We start from the raw sequence: 15,643 nt of genomic DNA on the forward strand, positions 1-15,643 counted from the left end.
AATGTGGTATATATCATTCAGTGTAAAAAATGTAACGAAGGATGCTATATTGGAGAAACAGGCCAGATGCTTAAGACAAGATTCAATTTACATAGACATCACATGAACAATACAGCCAGTAGAGCCCCCACCACGGTGGGACAGCACTTCACAGAACCAGGACACTGTACCAGTGATTTCACAGTGAGAATACTGAAAGGTAACTTTAAAACCATACAAGAACATAAGACCTTTGAAGTCAGAATGATTGAATATTTTAACACCCAACAAGGATCTGGGGTTCCTAGCCCATTATAAACCATAAAACTGTATGTCTCTGTTGATCACCCTCCCCTCACCTACCCACACCCATCCTGTTAGAATATCAATGATATGCTTTGATGTCCCCATGCATACTTCCTACCCACCCCCCTCCTCCCACCCTGTCAGACTGTCATAGTAATGCTTGAATGTTTTCACTTATATACACTGTCAGCTAGCACATTTGCTTATTTCCGATCTGACGAAGAAGGGCAACCTTTGAAAGCTAATCAAGAAATGTATTAAGTTATGTCCAATAAAAAAGGTATCATCTTATTTTCTTTTCCATGTTTTATTTTGTTTGATTTCTATTGATAACCTTAAGAGTGGACTAACACGGCTACCACACTCCTCTACTATAAAGTAAAGAATGACACGGGGACAAGGTTTGTCACCATCTCCATCCCCACTCTGGCCCAGCAAACACAAACTCTATTCCAACCCTGGCCCCGCAACAATCCAAGCTCTTATATTCCCACAAAAAGCAAATGCTTGACCTCGCCCCCACCCTATCCCTGCAAACTGAAACACCATCCCCACCCCGTCTACACGACAGTACAAAATCTTGTTTGCACAAAAAGCAAGCAATTGACCCCCCCAACCCCACTGTCCGCGCAAACTCAAACTTTGCCCTCACAACAGTACTATGGGAACCTTTTACTAAGCTCCGTAAGCGTGTACGTGCGCCAAAATGGAGTTACCGCGGCGCCTGGTTACTGTAGCAGTAATTTCATTTATGGCGTGCGTCCGATACGCGCAGCTGAAAAATAATTTTAATTTCAGACGCGCGCCAAGTGACATTTGACGTGGATAGCTCAATGGCTGGCGGTAAGGTCTCAGACCCAAAATGGACACACGGCAATTTTGATTTTGCCGCATATCCATTTTCGGGGAAAAAAAGAGGCCATTTTTATAGGTGCGTTGAAAAATGGATTGGCAGGCGCCCAAAACCCGCACCTACACTACCACAAGCCATTTTTCAGCACGCCTTTGTAAAAGGACCCCCTAGTGCGCTGACATTATTGGTGCACTAACGGGTTAGCATATTCATAATACGGTCCTATTTGCGCAGTTACCTTGGCCAAAGTTTAACTATATTGATATTGCGTGAACATTAACAATTTATGAAGATAACACGATTCATGCTACTAACTGTATAATAAGGTTATGTATTGAGTTTCAAATAAGGAAACTTTTTTTACTGGTCAGAGGGTAGAATCACCTATATTGGTCTCCAGGCAGAAGTGGCTGAGAATAGTGAGTTTGAGTAGAGTGAATGGGTATGAGAGTGGTTGTGTTTCAAGGTTGGGATATATGGCAAAGGGAAACGGATTTTTTATAAAGAATTTTTTGTAATAATTTTATAAAAGAAAGAATAGAAAAGAAGAGCAGTTACTGTTTATGGAAATCATAATTTAGTGTTTATGGAAATCATAATTTAGTGTAACTAGATTTAAAAAAAAAATTTGGTACTAATTAAGAAGGGAGGGATGAATATTCATTTTGGATAACACCCAACAGAAAGGACTTAACAAGGACCTGGGGTTCCTAGCCCATTATAAACCATAAAGCTGTATGTCTCTGTTGATCACCCTCCCCTCACCTGTCCACACCCACCCTGTTAGAATACCAATGATATGCTTTGATGTCCCCATGCATACTTCCTACCCACCCCCATCCTCCCACCCTGTCAGACTGTCATAGTAATGCTTGAATGTTTTCACTTATATACACTGTCAGCTAGCACATTTGCTTATTTCCGATCTGACGAAGAAGGGCAACCTTCGAAAGCTAATCAAGAAATGTATTAAGTTATGTCCAATAAAAAAGGTATCATCTTATTTTCTTTTCCATGTTTTATTTTGTTTGATTTCTATAGATTCTACATGGAATGTTGCTATTCCACTAGCAACATTCCATGTAGAAGTCGGCCCTTGCAGATCACCAATGTGGCCGCGCAGGCTTCTGCTTCTGCTTCTGTGAGTCTGACGTCCTGCACGTACGTGCAGGACGTCAGACTCACAGAAACAGAAGCCTGCGCAGCCTTCTACATGGAATGTTGCTAGTGGAATAGCAACATTCCATGTAGAATCTCCAATAGTAGCAACATTCCATGTAGAATATCCAATAGTATCTATTTTACTGTCATAGTAATGCTTGAATGTTTTCACTTATATACACTGTCAGCTAGCACATTTGCTTATTTCCGATCTGACGAAGAAGGGCAACCTTCGAAAGCTAATCAAGAAATGTATTAAGTTATGTCCAATAAAAAAGGTATCATCTTATTTTCTTTTCCATGTTTTATTTTGTTTGATTTCTATTGATAACCTTAAGTGGACTAACACGGCTACCACACTCCTCTGGATAATACCCTGAAACCCTAGCCCATTTATGGCTCTCAAGGACTGAAAGTGAACGCCACTGAGGAATACAGATATCCAGAAGGAATTGGAATGAAAGCACAAGAGAAAAATACAGTGGGCATGAAAACATTTGGAAACAATGGGAAATGTGTTAATTTACTATGTTGAAAATAGTGGGGTTTATAGTTATTGAAGAAAATGCCCCCCTAAGGCTGACATTATTCTAGAACATAGCACAGAATAGGAATTTGTCCCGGGGAAATGCATCTCCCTGCTTGACTGGCTGCTCCCTTGTGCTTTATAATTCATATAAAGAGGGTATTTAATGTTTACCACTTTCATGTAGCAAGCAGGGGTGTGGTAGTGCAGAGCACATGTTTGAGAGGGACGTGGGCAGAGCTGTCAGAAGTGTCTTGCAAAGACAGAACCATTATTGGCACCCATTTGGCAAAAGGTGTACCTCCTATAGTTCTTGCAAAGGTGGTTAAATTACCCTGCTCTGTCACAGAGGGTGATTTTTCTATCATTATAAGAGTAACAGGACCCCCAGAAGGTAAACCTAAGCTTTTGTGTGTGTGTGTGAATGCAAGGTGCTAATTTTCACATAGCCAGTGGGCACTCTGGACTTGACTGGACAGGCTGAAATGTGACCAGAAATCTTTAACTATTTGAAGCTCCCGTTTCTTTTAATGGTTGCAACAGTGAGCATAGAAGAGTTTCTTGAAGCAAACCCTGCTGCTTAAATTACCCCTGGAATGCTTAGCTGCTGGCTATAACTTCTCAGATAGCTCTTTAGAAGGAAGGAAGGAGCCCCATGTGACCGAACCTTATTCCCTGTAGTCAATATTATGCTTTTCAGCATAAGAATAATAGTTTATACAATCGTTATAAAAGCCCCATCTCTTTTCATAATCTGAATTTGGCCAGACTGGAAAATATACACACGGTCTTGCACAGTTTTAATTATTAGATGCATTGTCCAGGAACATTACAACTATCAGCCTCTTCAAACCTTTCTCCATGTAACTTTGCTTCTTCGCTTAAGAACCACAACCAGCATTTAAGACGAGCCAAGCTAATGAACAGAAATAAAACAACAACAACAACAAAAAAAGATACGATGATACCTTCTTTTATTAGATTAATTTAGAGGCCCTTTTACTGAAGGGCGCAGGGCGACCGCTGCGTTGGTGAACGGCAAATTAGGCCTATTGCAGGACCCTGGCAGTAGTCCCGGCCTCTGCCATGCACCAACTCCGGCGCTAGAAAATACATTTTTATTTTCTAGTGCTGGGGGCTTACCTGTCGGCGCTGCCTGGTTACCGCCAGTGTAGCGCAGGAGCGCTTACCGCCTCAATGAGTGGTGGTAAGGGCGCCACCAGGAAATGGCCGCCCAGCAAGTGGTTGGCTTACCACAGGGCCATTTCCCTTTAGAAAAAAAGCCTTTTACCCGCTGTGGTAAAAGGGAGCCTCGGCACGCAGCAAATTCACACGCCAACACTACCACAGGACGCCTTTTACCACAGATTAGTAAAAAGGGCCCATGGTACATAGTTGACTAGCTTTTGAAGAAATGATCAAAAGATGACAAATATCAGAATATGGTAGTGAAACATAAAAACATTCTAATGAAAGTCTCAGGGGGAAGTTGCAGGAGGGAGAGAAACAGGGAGAGATGGATGAATGATCAGAGGGTGACAAAACAGTATAATAAGTACATAAGTACATAACGTAAGTACATGAATATTGCCATACTGGGACAGACCAAAGGTCCATCAAGCCCTGCATCCTGTTTCCAACAGTGGCCAATCCAGGTCACAAATACCTGGCAAGATCCCCCAAAAGTACAAAACATTCTATACTGCTTATCCCAGACATAGTGGATTCTCCCCCAAGTCCATTTAATAATGGTCTATGGACTTTTCCTTTAGGAAGCCGTCCAAACCTTTTTTAAACTCTGCTAAGCTAACCACCTTTACCTCATTCTCTGGCAAGGAATTCCAGAGTTTAATTACACGTTGAGTGAAGAAATATTTTCTCCGATTCGTTTTAAATTTACTATATTGTAGCTTCATCGTCTGCCCCCTAGTCCTAGTATTTTTGGAAAGCATAAACAGACGCTTCACATCTACCCGTTCAACTCCACTCATTATTTTATAGACCTCTATCATATCTCCCCTCAGCCGCCTTTTCTCCAAGCTGAAGAGCCCTAGCCGTTTTAGTCTTTCCTCATTTTCGTCGCCCTTCTCTGTACCTTTTCTAATTCCACTATATCTTTTTTGAGATGCGGCAACCAGAATTGAACACAATATTTGAGGTACAGTCCTATAATCTGATAGGAAACCCAGGAGCTTTTTTACTAAGCTGAGCTAGTAAATGGGCTTAATGCATCCTAAACTGGGACTCTCCCACACACTAAATGCATTTCTAGTGTGGCCGTAAATTTGGCCTTTTCCTATTTTTTTGGCTGTGCACTAATTTTAGCATTAGCGTGTGGCCATTTACAAAAATTGGCACAGGAGCACCTATGACTTCCTATTTATGAATCACTAAGGGCTCCCATGTTATAGATGTGCTGACCAGTTAGCGCTCCAGCAATGTCAGCGCACCAGCTGAATAGCGTGTCCATGCCATTCTCCACCCCTTCAAAAAATAAATTTATTTATTTATTTATTTGTTACATGTGTCCCACATTTTCCCACCTATTTGTAGGCTCAATGTGGCTTACGTAGTACCGGAGAGGTATTTGCAGACTCCGGTGTGAACAAATACAAAGTGATATTGTGGTTAGATACAGTTCATGTGGCACAGCCACATTAGGGAATCGTACAATGGAAGAGTTGTGTTATGTTCATTATGTACTTTAGTTTTGTTGTGCTGCAGAGATCAGGCATTTATGTTGGATCGGTAGGGTATGCCTTTTTAAACAGGTTAGTTTTTAGTTTTTTTCAGAAGTTTAGGTGGTCGTACGTAGTTTTCAGGGCTTTTGGTAATGCCTTCCACAGTTGTGTGCTTATGTAGGAGAAACTGGGCACGTAAGTTGATTTGTATTTGAGTCCTTTGCAGCTTGGGTTGTGCAGATTTAGGTAGGTTCGTGTTGATTCGGATGTGTTTCTAGTTGGTAGGTCGATCAAGTCTGTCATGTATCCCGGGGCTTCACCGTAGATAATTTTGTGAACCAGAGTGCAGAATTTGAAAGCAATGTGTTCTTTGATTGGGAGCCAGTGTAGTTTTAAGCGGAGGGTTTTTGCGTTTTCAAATCGCGTTTTTCCAAAAATAAGTCTAGCTGCTGTGTTTTGAGCGGTCTGAAGTTTCTTTAATGTTTGTTCTTTGCATCCCACATAAATTCCATTGCAGTAGTCTACTTGGCTTAGTACATTGATTGTATCAGGTTGCAAAATGTTTCCCTCAGGAAGAATTGTTTCACGCGTTTGAGCTTCCACATTGAGTAAAACATTTTCTTTGTTGTGGATGTCACTTGGCTCTCTAGTGTTAAATACCGCATGCTTAACACATGCATGCTTAGCCGAGATTGGATGGCAGAGCTGGTGGCGGGAGGCGGGGATAGTGTTAGGCAGACTTATACAGTCTGTGCCAGAGCCGGTGGTGGGAGGCGGGGCTGGTGGTTGGGAGGTGGGGATAGTGCTGGGCATACTTTTACGGTCTGTGCCAGAGCCGGTAGTGGGAGGCGGGACTGGTGGTTGGGAGGTGGGGATTGTGCTGGGCAAACTTATATGGTCTGTGCCAGAGCCGGTGATGGGAGGCGGGGCTGGTGGTTGGGAGGCGGGGACAGTGTTGGGCAGACTTATACGGTCTGTGCCCTGAAAAGGACAGGTACAAATCAAGGTAAGGTATACACAAAAAGTATCACATATGAGTTTATCTTTTCGGGCAGACTGGATGGACCATGCAGGTCTTTTTCTGCCGTCATCTACTATGTTACTATGTAAATGGCAAAACTAATGCAGAATACTTTAGTGTGTCCTAAATGAGGCCATTTTTCCTGCATTAAGCACACATTAGCACTTTACGCAGTTTAGTAAAGGCCCCTCCCCCCCCCCCCCCCCCCCCCGAAGGTTTGTTAAGTCCTGCCTGGAGGGTGTCAAAATATTTAATCGTTTTAACTTCAAAGTTCTTATGTTCCTGGATTAATTTAAAATATTCTGACCACACCATTTCATCCAAGATGAGCCAAGAAAGGAAAAAGCAAACAACTTTCACATCCCACCTCTTCTTCCTGTAAGCCATTTCCTCCCATGTCTAAATTCAAGGGTCTTTTCCTTTCCACTCTGTTCTTGCACTTCCATCCATCAGTTCTATAGTTGAAACGAACAATATAGTTGAAGCCTTCACAGAACATTGAAGTTCATCTTTTATTCCCCCTCCCCCCCCCCCCAAAAAAAAAAGAATTTACCACAATTAAAACAAGCATGAAATAATGAAAAACAATTGTCTACGTTAGTGGGTCCCAACCTGGTTCTGGAGGCACCACAGCCAGTCACGTTTTCTGGATATCCACAATAAATATTCAGGAGGCAGATTTGCATGTAAGTGCTCCTACATTAATTTTTAAATGGCCACGTGCATGGCTAGAAATTCAACAAATAGAAAAACGCCTAATTTACAGCATATTAGAAATGGGCTTAGCACGCGGGAAAGACCCACATTATGGTGCACTAAAGCCCATTTACTAGCATAGCTTAGTAAAACTACTACTACTACTACTACTTAGCATTTCTATAGCGCTACTAGGGTTACACAGCGCTGTACAAGTTAAAACATGGGGAAGGACAGTCCCTGCTCAAGAGAGCTTACAATCTAAAGGTAGTATACAATCTATAGCTTAGTAAAAGTGCCCTATAATCTTTTTTGAGGTATTTGATGGCTAAAATCGTTCTGCAAATTTACAGTCTCTTAATCTACATTTGGCTTCCTGTCCGTTTCCGCGTATAGTTCAGGCTCCTCTTGTTGACCTTTGGGTGCGTTCACCCTGTGGCTCCTCGGTACCTCTCCACTCTCATCTCTCCCTGCATTCCTCCCCGGGAGCTCCGTTCACTGGGTGGATCTCTCTTATCTGCACCCTTCTCCTCCACCGCTAACTCCAAACTCAGTTCCTTTTATGTTGCTGCACCATATGCCTGGAATAGACTTCCTGAGCCGGTACGTCAAGCTCCATCTCTGGCCGTCTTCAAATCTAAGCTAAAAGCCCACCTTTTTGATGCTGCTTTTAACGCCTAACCCTTATTCACTTGTTCAGAACCCTTATTTTATCATCCTCGCTTTAATATTCCCTTATCTCTTGTTTGTCTTGTATGTCTGTCCTAATTAGATTGTAAGCTCTGTCGAGCAGGGACTGTCTCTTCATGTTCAAGTGTACAGCGCTGCGTACATCTAGTAGCGCTTTAGAAATGATAAGTAGTAGTAGTGTGTTAATGCATATTATTTACTGCAAGCCCCATTATTCTCAGTGGGACCTAATTGCAGGTTTGTGCATGAGGCCTTTAGTCTGAAAGCAAACTGTTTTACTAAGGGGCCTTTTTACTAAGCTGCAATAATTGCTATCTCGTGCTTATCACAGCTTAAAATTGCCAAATTAGTGCATGCTAACCACTTGCTATAAAATGGTTTTTGTTTTTTTTTCTTTGGAGGGGGCATGTCAGGGCATTGGAGAGTGGGTGTTCCTGCGCTAATCAGGGGCGTAGCCAAACTTCAGCGGGAGGGGGTCCAGAGCCCGAGGTGAGGGGGCACATTTTAGCCCCCCCCGGCGCCGCCGACCCCCGCGCCATTTTTAACCCCTGCCACCACCACCTTTTGACCCCCCTTCCCGTCGCCGCCAACCCTCCCCCGCCATCGCCTTCAGGTACCTTTGCTAGTGGGGGTCCCCAACCCCCGCCAGCCGTCCTCTTCTCCGGCGCGGCCGCGTTGCTGATCTGCAAGGGCAGGCTTCTGTTTCTGTGAGTCTGACGGCCAAGGGCAGGCTTCTGTTTCTGTGAGTCTGACGTCCTGCACGTTGTACGTTGTATGTGCAGGACGTCAGACTCACAGAAACAGAAGCCTGCCCTTGCAGATCAGCAACGCGGCTGCGCCGGAGAAGAGGATTTCGGCTGGCGGGGGTTGGGGACCCCCGCCAGCAAAGGTACCCGACAGCAGCGGGGGAGGGTTGGTGGCGGGAGGGGGAGTCGAAGGAGTTGGCGGCGGGGGGCAGGGCCAAATCCACGGGGGCCCATGCCCCCGTGACCCCACGTAGCTACGCCTCTGGCGCTAATTAGTTAGTGTGGCTACATTACCACGCACTAACCCCTAGATTATATATATGGCACCTGAAATTGGACCAAACCAAGAAGTAGGGGTGAACCAAGGAGGCACTTGCAGCCAAATGGGTAGAATACAAGTCTTTATTAGGCACCTCTCATGCATCAGACCCACTACCCCCAATTGTACACCACTATTATAGCTTTTATAGGTGAAGGGGGGCACATGTGGGTTCAGAGGGTTTCCTGGTGGGTTTTGGAGGGCTCGCTGTTTCCTCCACAAATGTAACAGGTAGGGGGGTATGGGCCTGGGTCCACCTCTCTGAAGTGCACTGCACCCACTAAAACTGCTCCAGGGCCCTGCATGCGCTGTCATGGACCTGAGTATGACATCTGAGGCTGGCATAGAGGCTGGCAATCAATATTTTTAATTATGTTTTTTGAGGATGGGAGGGGGTTAGTGACCACTGGGGGAGTAAGAGGAGGTCATCCCCGATTCCATCCGGTGGTCATCTGGTCATTTCGGACACCTTTTGGTGCCTTATTCGCAATAAAAAGAGGTCCAGGTGAAAACGTCCAAGTTTTAGACTTGAACGGCTCTGCATTTTTTCTATTATGGCTCAAAGACGTCCAAAGTCTTAGGAACGCCCAAGTCCCGCCTTCACTACACCTCCGATATGCCCCTCTCAGATTTGGATGTCCTTGCGTCGGACTTTCGCTAGAGACGTCCAAAATCGAGTTTCGATTATATCCATTTGGACATCTCTGAGAGCTGGACGTCCAAGTGCCGATTTATGCCGGAAGATGGACGTCCATCTCTTTCGAAAATGAGCCTGATTGTCAGCCAGTAGCACTACAACATCGGACACTGGCTACCATTTCAAAGACATCTGCTATGAGATATGCAACATTTGCATAGCTGTTATGAATAACAGATATTTTTGAAATACAAATGGATTATGTTAATATCATCTTATGACTTTATAGGCAGGGTGGAGAGGTGGATTCAGCGCTATGATGGTATAAGATTGATGTGCTATATGCTGGTACTGTGATAAATGGTGGTTTGTCACTTCCAATACACTGAGCACTGCAAAAATTTGGAGGAGTGGCCTAGTGGTTAGGGTGGTGGACTTTGGTCCTGAGGAACTGAGTTCAATTCCCACTTCAGGCACAGGCAGCTCCTTGTGACTCTGGGCAAGTCACTTAACCCTCCATTGCCCCGTGTAAGCCGCATTGAGCCTGCCATGAGTGGGAAAGTGCAGGGTACAAATGTAATAAAATTTATTAGAATATGAATAATTGGTATGAAGTTGAAATAATAATTAAGGGATACCAGATAGAATATATTAGAACCCTAAGAGTTATATTGAGACCCAAATTTATTTTATTTATTTTACTTAGATTTTGCTCACACCTTTTCCAGTAGTAGCTCAAGATGAGTTACATTCAGGTGCTCTGGATATTTCTCTGTCCCAGGAGGCTTTGTCTTATTAATCCATGCCTTTGAATATGCTCAGTAATTTTGTTCTTTATAATAGTCTCTACCATTTTGCCCGGCACCGACGTCAGGTTCACCGGTCTATAATTTCCCGTGTCTCCTCCGGAACCTTCTTTAAAAATCGGCATTACATTGGCCACCCTCCAATCTTCCGGAACCATGCTTGATTTTTAAAGATAAATTACATATTACTAACAATAGTTCTGCTGTATGACAGGCTGGAGTGCAAGCTGCACACCCACAGTACGCCAGGTCTGTGCAGTTCACTTTTACCAACTGCTATACTCTGAACATCTGCTTTAAATAAAATACCATTAAAATAGCACAGGAAATAATTAACAGAGACCTGCATGTGGAGAATCCGGTAAAAGAGATGGAGATGCCTGAGGAGGAGGAGGAGCGGCCTAGTGGTTAGGGTGGTGGACTTTGGTCCTGAGGAACTGAGTTCAATTCCCAGCACAGGCAGCTCCTTGTGACTCTGGGCAACTCACCTAACCCTCCATTGCCCACCACATTGAGCCTGCCATGAGTGGGAAAGCACAGGGTACAAATGTAACAAAAATAAATAAAAATGTACTGAGGCCAGGGGAAAGGTGGAAAGTGGGATTTTTAACATTTTCCAATGAAAAAGAGCAAGTGCCCCTTCCCAAAGAGGCCAGGTTAGCACCTCCATACAGGTAGGCCACATGCCATAGATGCTGAAAATGTGTACTCCTCTGTGCATCTACAATTGGTAGTAGCAATGTCAGGTACAATCCAGCAGATGGCTCCACTGAATATTCATCTTTAGAGGAACCAGGCACCATCACACTCCATCACTACTATGGCCCAGGAAATTATGGGTTAAATATTTAGTCAGCAGCGGACAGCCAGCACTCTGGAAAAGTGCTGATATTCAGTTAAACCAGCTAAAGATAGGACTGCTATTATTAAACCTGTTCAGGAATGAATACTGGCACTTATCCAGTTAAGTGCCAACTCTGCAGGGTCGCTGAGAGACACAGCCGGGCCCGGGGCAGGACTGCTGCCCACCCCATCCCACACCTGGGCTAGCATGTTGCCGCCCCCCCCTTCTACTTTTGGGCCCCCACCCACCCCCTTCCCTTCCTTTGTCTAACTTCTCCTCCCTCAGTCTGTTGTCTTCTGTTCCTGTGTGTCGGGACCCATCCGGGTCCCCCTGGCATACAGGAGCAGGAGCGAGACAGACCCCGGATGCAGGCAGGCAGGAAGAAGCTTGGGGAATTTTGCCCCTCCTCCTCTCAACAGCCCTGTGACTCTGCCCCCGAACCGCCCACACAATAGCCAGTTTCCATGTTCATGGTTAGAGGGGATATTCAGTAGTACTAACTGGTTAGCAGCATCTCGGTTCGATGGTTTTGAATATGGACTCCTTTCTTTTTAAGTACCACACATTTATAATATCAGCCTAGCCTTAGCTGACATCTTTTCTTTGTGAACTTTCCTGTAAAGAGCAATTTAGGCGTTAAGTTTAGGATCACGAGCCATAAATTAAGAATGATTAATCTTTCCACAGATTCATACAGAATATTTGTATTAGCTCATGCCTGAAAGTGAGTTTAGTTCAGGTATAATAAGCATTTCCCTATCCCCAGAAGGCTTACATTCTAAAGGCTCAATCCACTAATATGACTTATTAGTAAACTAGGAAAAAAGGCCCGTTTCTGAAACCAATGAAACGGGCGCTTTCAAGGTTGTCCTCTAATGGCAATTATGTTTTTTTAAGGGAAATGTTAGGAGAGAGTATGTGTGAGAGAGAGTGAGTGAGTATGTGTCAGAGAGTGATTATGTGTCAGCGAGAAAGAGTGTGTGTCAGAGAGAGAGTGTGTGTGTGATTGACAGACAGTGTGTGATTGAGAGACAGAATGTGTGTGTGTGTGTGTGTGTGTGTCTGTCTGTCTGTCTGTGTGAGTGAGAGAGTGTAGTGTGTATCCCGTGTGCACCAATTATGCTCTCTCCCCTGCATTCATCCATATGCAGCAAACGTCCTCTGTGCTGCATCCATGTGCAGCATCTCTCCCCTGCCCCCTCCATCCATCGTGGTGCAGCAATTCTCCTCTGTCCGTTGCCCTCCCCCCCTACATGTGCATCAACTCTGCATTCTCCCCTGGCCTCCTCCGCACCCCTCCCCCTCCCCCTCCCCTCCCCCTCCTCACCCCTCCTCCTCATCTCCCTCCCCCTCCCCGTCATCTCAGGACCCCCTCCTCCTCCCCCTCTCTCTCATCTCAGGAACCCCTCCCCCCGTTGTCTCAGGATCCCCTCCCCCTCTCTCTCATCTCAGGCCCCCCCACCGGAGGAGGGGCAGCGCAGTCTGTGCCCCCATACCAGAACACTGCCCGCCAACACGGGTATTACACCAGCACTCCCGCCATCCCTATCACCCGGCAGCTTGGAAGGCAAGGGTGGAAATGGCGATTTCATTTTCCTTAGAGAGAGCTTTATTTAGATTGAATCGTTTCACCCTACTGCTTCGATCTCCTATCTCCAGTTCCGTAGGTCTTAATGCTCACCTTGCTGCTCCTGCTTGCACGGCCACCACAGTGTACGGATTTAGAAGAGCTGGATAGTTGTGTTTTTCTTTCTTTTGTTTTTTTCTATTTCTGATGTTCGTTGCAGAGATCCGTGAGTAAACTGTAGCAGCAACCGTCTTCAACATAAAAGGCAGTTACTTAGTCACATTTCGATTAGAGATCGGGGAGGGAGATTCATTAAGTAGATTCTTAGTTCAAGTTATATAGCGTGTTTGCGGCGACGTTGGCTGCGGACCCAGGGGGGAGGGCATCTTGTGTCTGGGAGGGGGTTGTCAGGGAGGCAGCGAGTGGCTTGCAGGGGGGTGGTAGCGGCGGCAGTACCGGCAGTGTTGATGCCGGCGACGTTGGGCGCGGACTGAGGGTACGTTGGTGTGCCTCGTGCTGCTATCCAGCAGTGGTTGGTCACTGCGGCTTGTGACGAACCAGGAAGCACGCAAACGTCAGGACAGGAGATGGATACAGCCAGCACGAACCCTACAAACCCTTCACTGCCACGGAGTCAGCTTCAGAACATTGGGGGTGCTTTTTATTATAGTAGATAAGCCCAATTGGCAATAAGGGGGGCCTGTGTCAAATAGCATTAGTGTGTAATATCAAGTTTTAACACACATTAGTAAATATAGCCCTAAATCTGTACTTGTGGCAACAGAGGGCAGGGCCAGCCCTGCCACTAGGTGAACTAGGTATCCACATAAAGTGTCTGAGTTTGGAGGGTGGCGGTGCAGTAGTGGCCAGACAGAAGCTACAGGCCTTTAGTACCCATGCCATTCAAGGGCAGCTGCATCAGTCCTCTCTGACACATTTGCATCGGAGAGGGCAGGATGCTGCAGGCTTGTAATATGCACAGGTACTTAAAGGTCCTGTGTCATGTCTGCTCAGGCACTGAGAACAGAGGTAGGATGTGGTGGCAGCAGTAGCAGGGAGAAGGAAAAGGAGAAACACAGAGAACATGATGGGAGAGGAAGGAGGAATACTGGATACAGCAGGGGGAAGAGGGGGAAGGAGAGATGCTGGACATGTTTATCATCTCTCTTTGGGGGAAAGGAGAGATGGTAAGTATGGTGGGAGGAGAGGGAAGAAGGATGCTGGATAGAGCACAGAGTGAATGAAGGGAGATGCCAGACTATGGGGGATGGGAAAGGAGAGATCCTGCACACAGCAGGGGGGGTGAGGGAGAGGGGTGATGCTGATCACGGTAGGGAGAAGAAATGGAGATGCTGAACTTGGTGAGAGGGGAGGGAGAGATGCTGGACAGGGCACACGGAGAGGGAATGTTGGACTATGGGTGGAGATAAGGGGTGGAGAGATGCTCTCCAAGGTTGGGGGGAGAGGAGGAAAAAAGAAGATGGAGAGATGCTGGACTCTGGGAGGAAGACCCCTGCTTGAAGGTTTGCCTAAGGAGCTAGAAACCCTTGGGCCAGCTTTGCCAGAGGGTGAAGTGATTTGCCCAAGATCACAGGGAGCATCAGTGGGACTTGAAGCCTGGCATCCCTGGCCCTTAGCCACTAGTCTAACCTCTAGGCTACTCCTCTCTATGCTACAAACTAATGTTCAGCACATCCAAAAAGCACAACCAAAAAGCAAGTACACACACTGGAAATACAATTTATCATCTGATGCAAAAAAGAAATGCAATCTGCAAATTCAACCAACCTTCCCCATACACAAAACATAATTAAACTTCTGTAATAATAATAATGTATACCTGAAAGATTTTGCACTAGCAGGAAATGTTTATAAATCAGGCTCTATGTGTTTTATTATGAAATATTTGAAAGGTTTTACAGAACACTGTGGTCAGTGATGGACTGTGTTCAAACTGGTGCGAAGGGGCTCCTAAAGTCAGGGCAGATGCGTTAGGACGTACCAGAAATAAGAAGACAAAACAAGACAGAGAGAATTAAATCAGGCTTAAAATAAGGTGTGTATGGGAAAGTGAAAAGCCGGACATAAAAAGTTTCTGACTCAGACATTGGAGAATTAGGGTGTTGCCAACCTTGTTTTTAACTGAGTGGAAAAAAAGACTCCCTCCCATTCTGGAAGAGGCGGCAGGACTGGCAGCAGGAGGGCCATGAAGTCGAAAGGGAAGAAAACTGAATGTATATAGTTTATGAAACAATTTGAGTTTGTAAAAATAGCTGCCCAGTAAATAATAAAAGCAATAATTGTTTGGTTAGATAACTTGGCACACGTAGGACCTTGTTTACAAACATGCCTCAAAGTACAAAACATTTTATACTACTTATCCCAGAAATAGTGGATTTTTCCTAAGTCCATTTAATAGTGGTCTATGGACTTTTCCTTTAGGAAGCCGTCCAAACCTTTTTTAAACTCCGCTAAGCTAGCCGCCTTTACCACATTCTCTGGCAACAAATTCCAAAGTTTAATTACACGTTGTGTGAAAAAACATTTTCTCTGATTCATTTTAAATTTACTGCATTGCAGCTTCATCGCATGCCGCCTAGTCCTAGTATTTTTGGAAAGCGTGAACAGACGCTTCACATCTACCCGTTCCACTCTACTCATTATTTTACAGACCTCTATCATATCTCCCCTCAGCCTTCTTTTCTCCAAGCTGAAGAGCCCTAGCCGCTTTAGCCTTTCCTCATAAGGAAGTCGTCCCATTCCCTTTATCATTTTCGTCGTCCTTCTCTGCACCTTTTCTAATTCCACTAT

This window comes from Microcaecilia unicolor, chromosome 12 (genome assembly GCF_901765095.1).
Source record: "Microcaecilia unicolor chromosome 12, aMicUni1.1, whole genome shotgun sequence".
Lineage (NCBI taxonomy): Eukaryota > Metazoa > Chordata > Amphibia > Gymnophiona > Siphonopidae > Microcaecilia > Microcaecilia unicolor.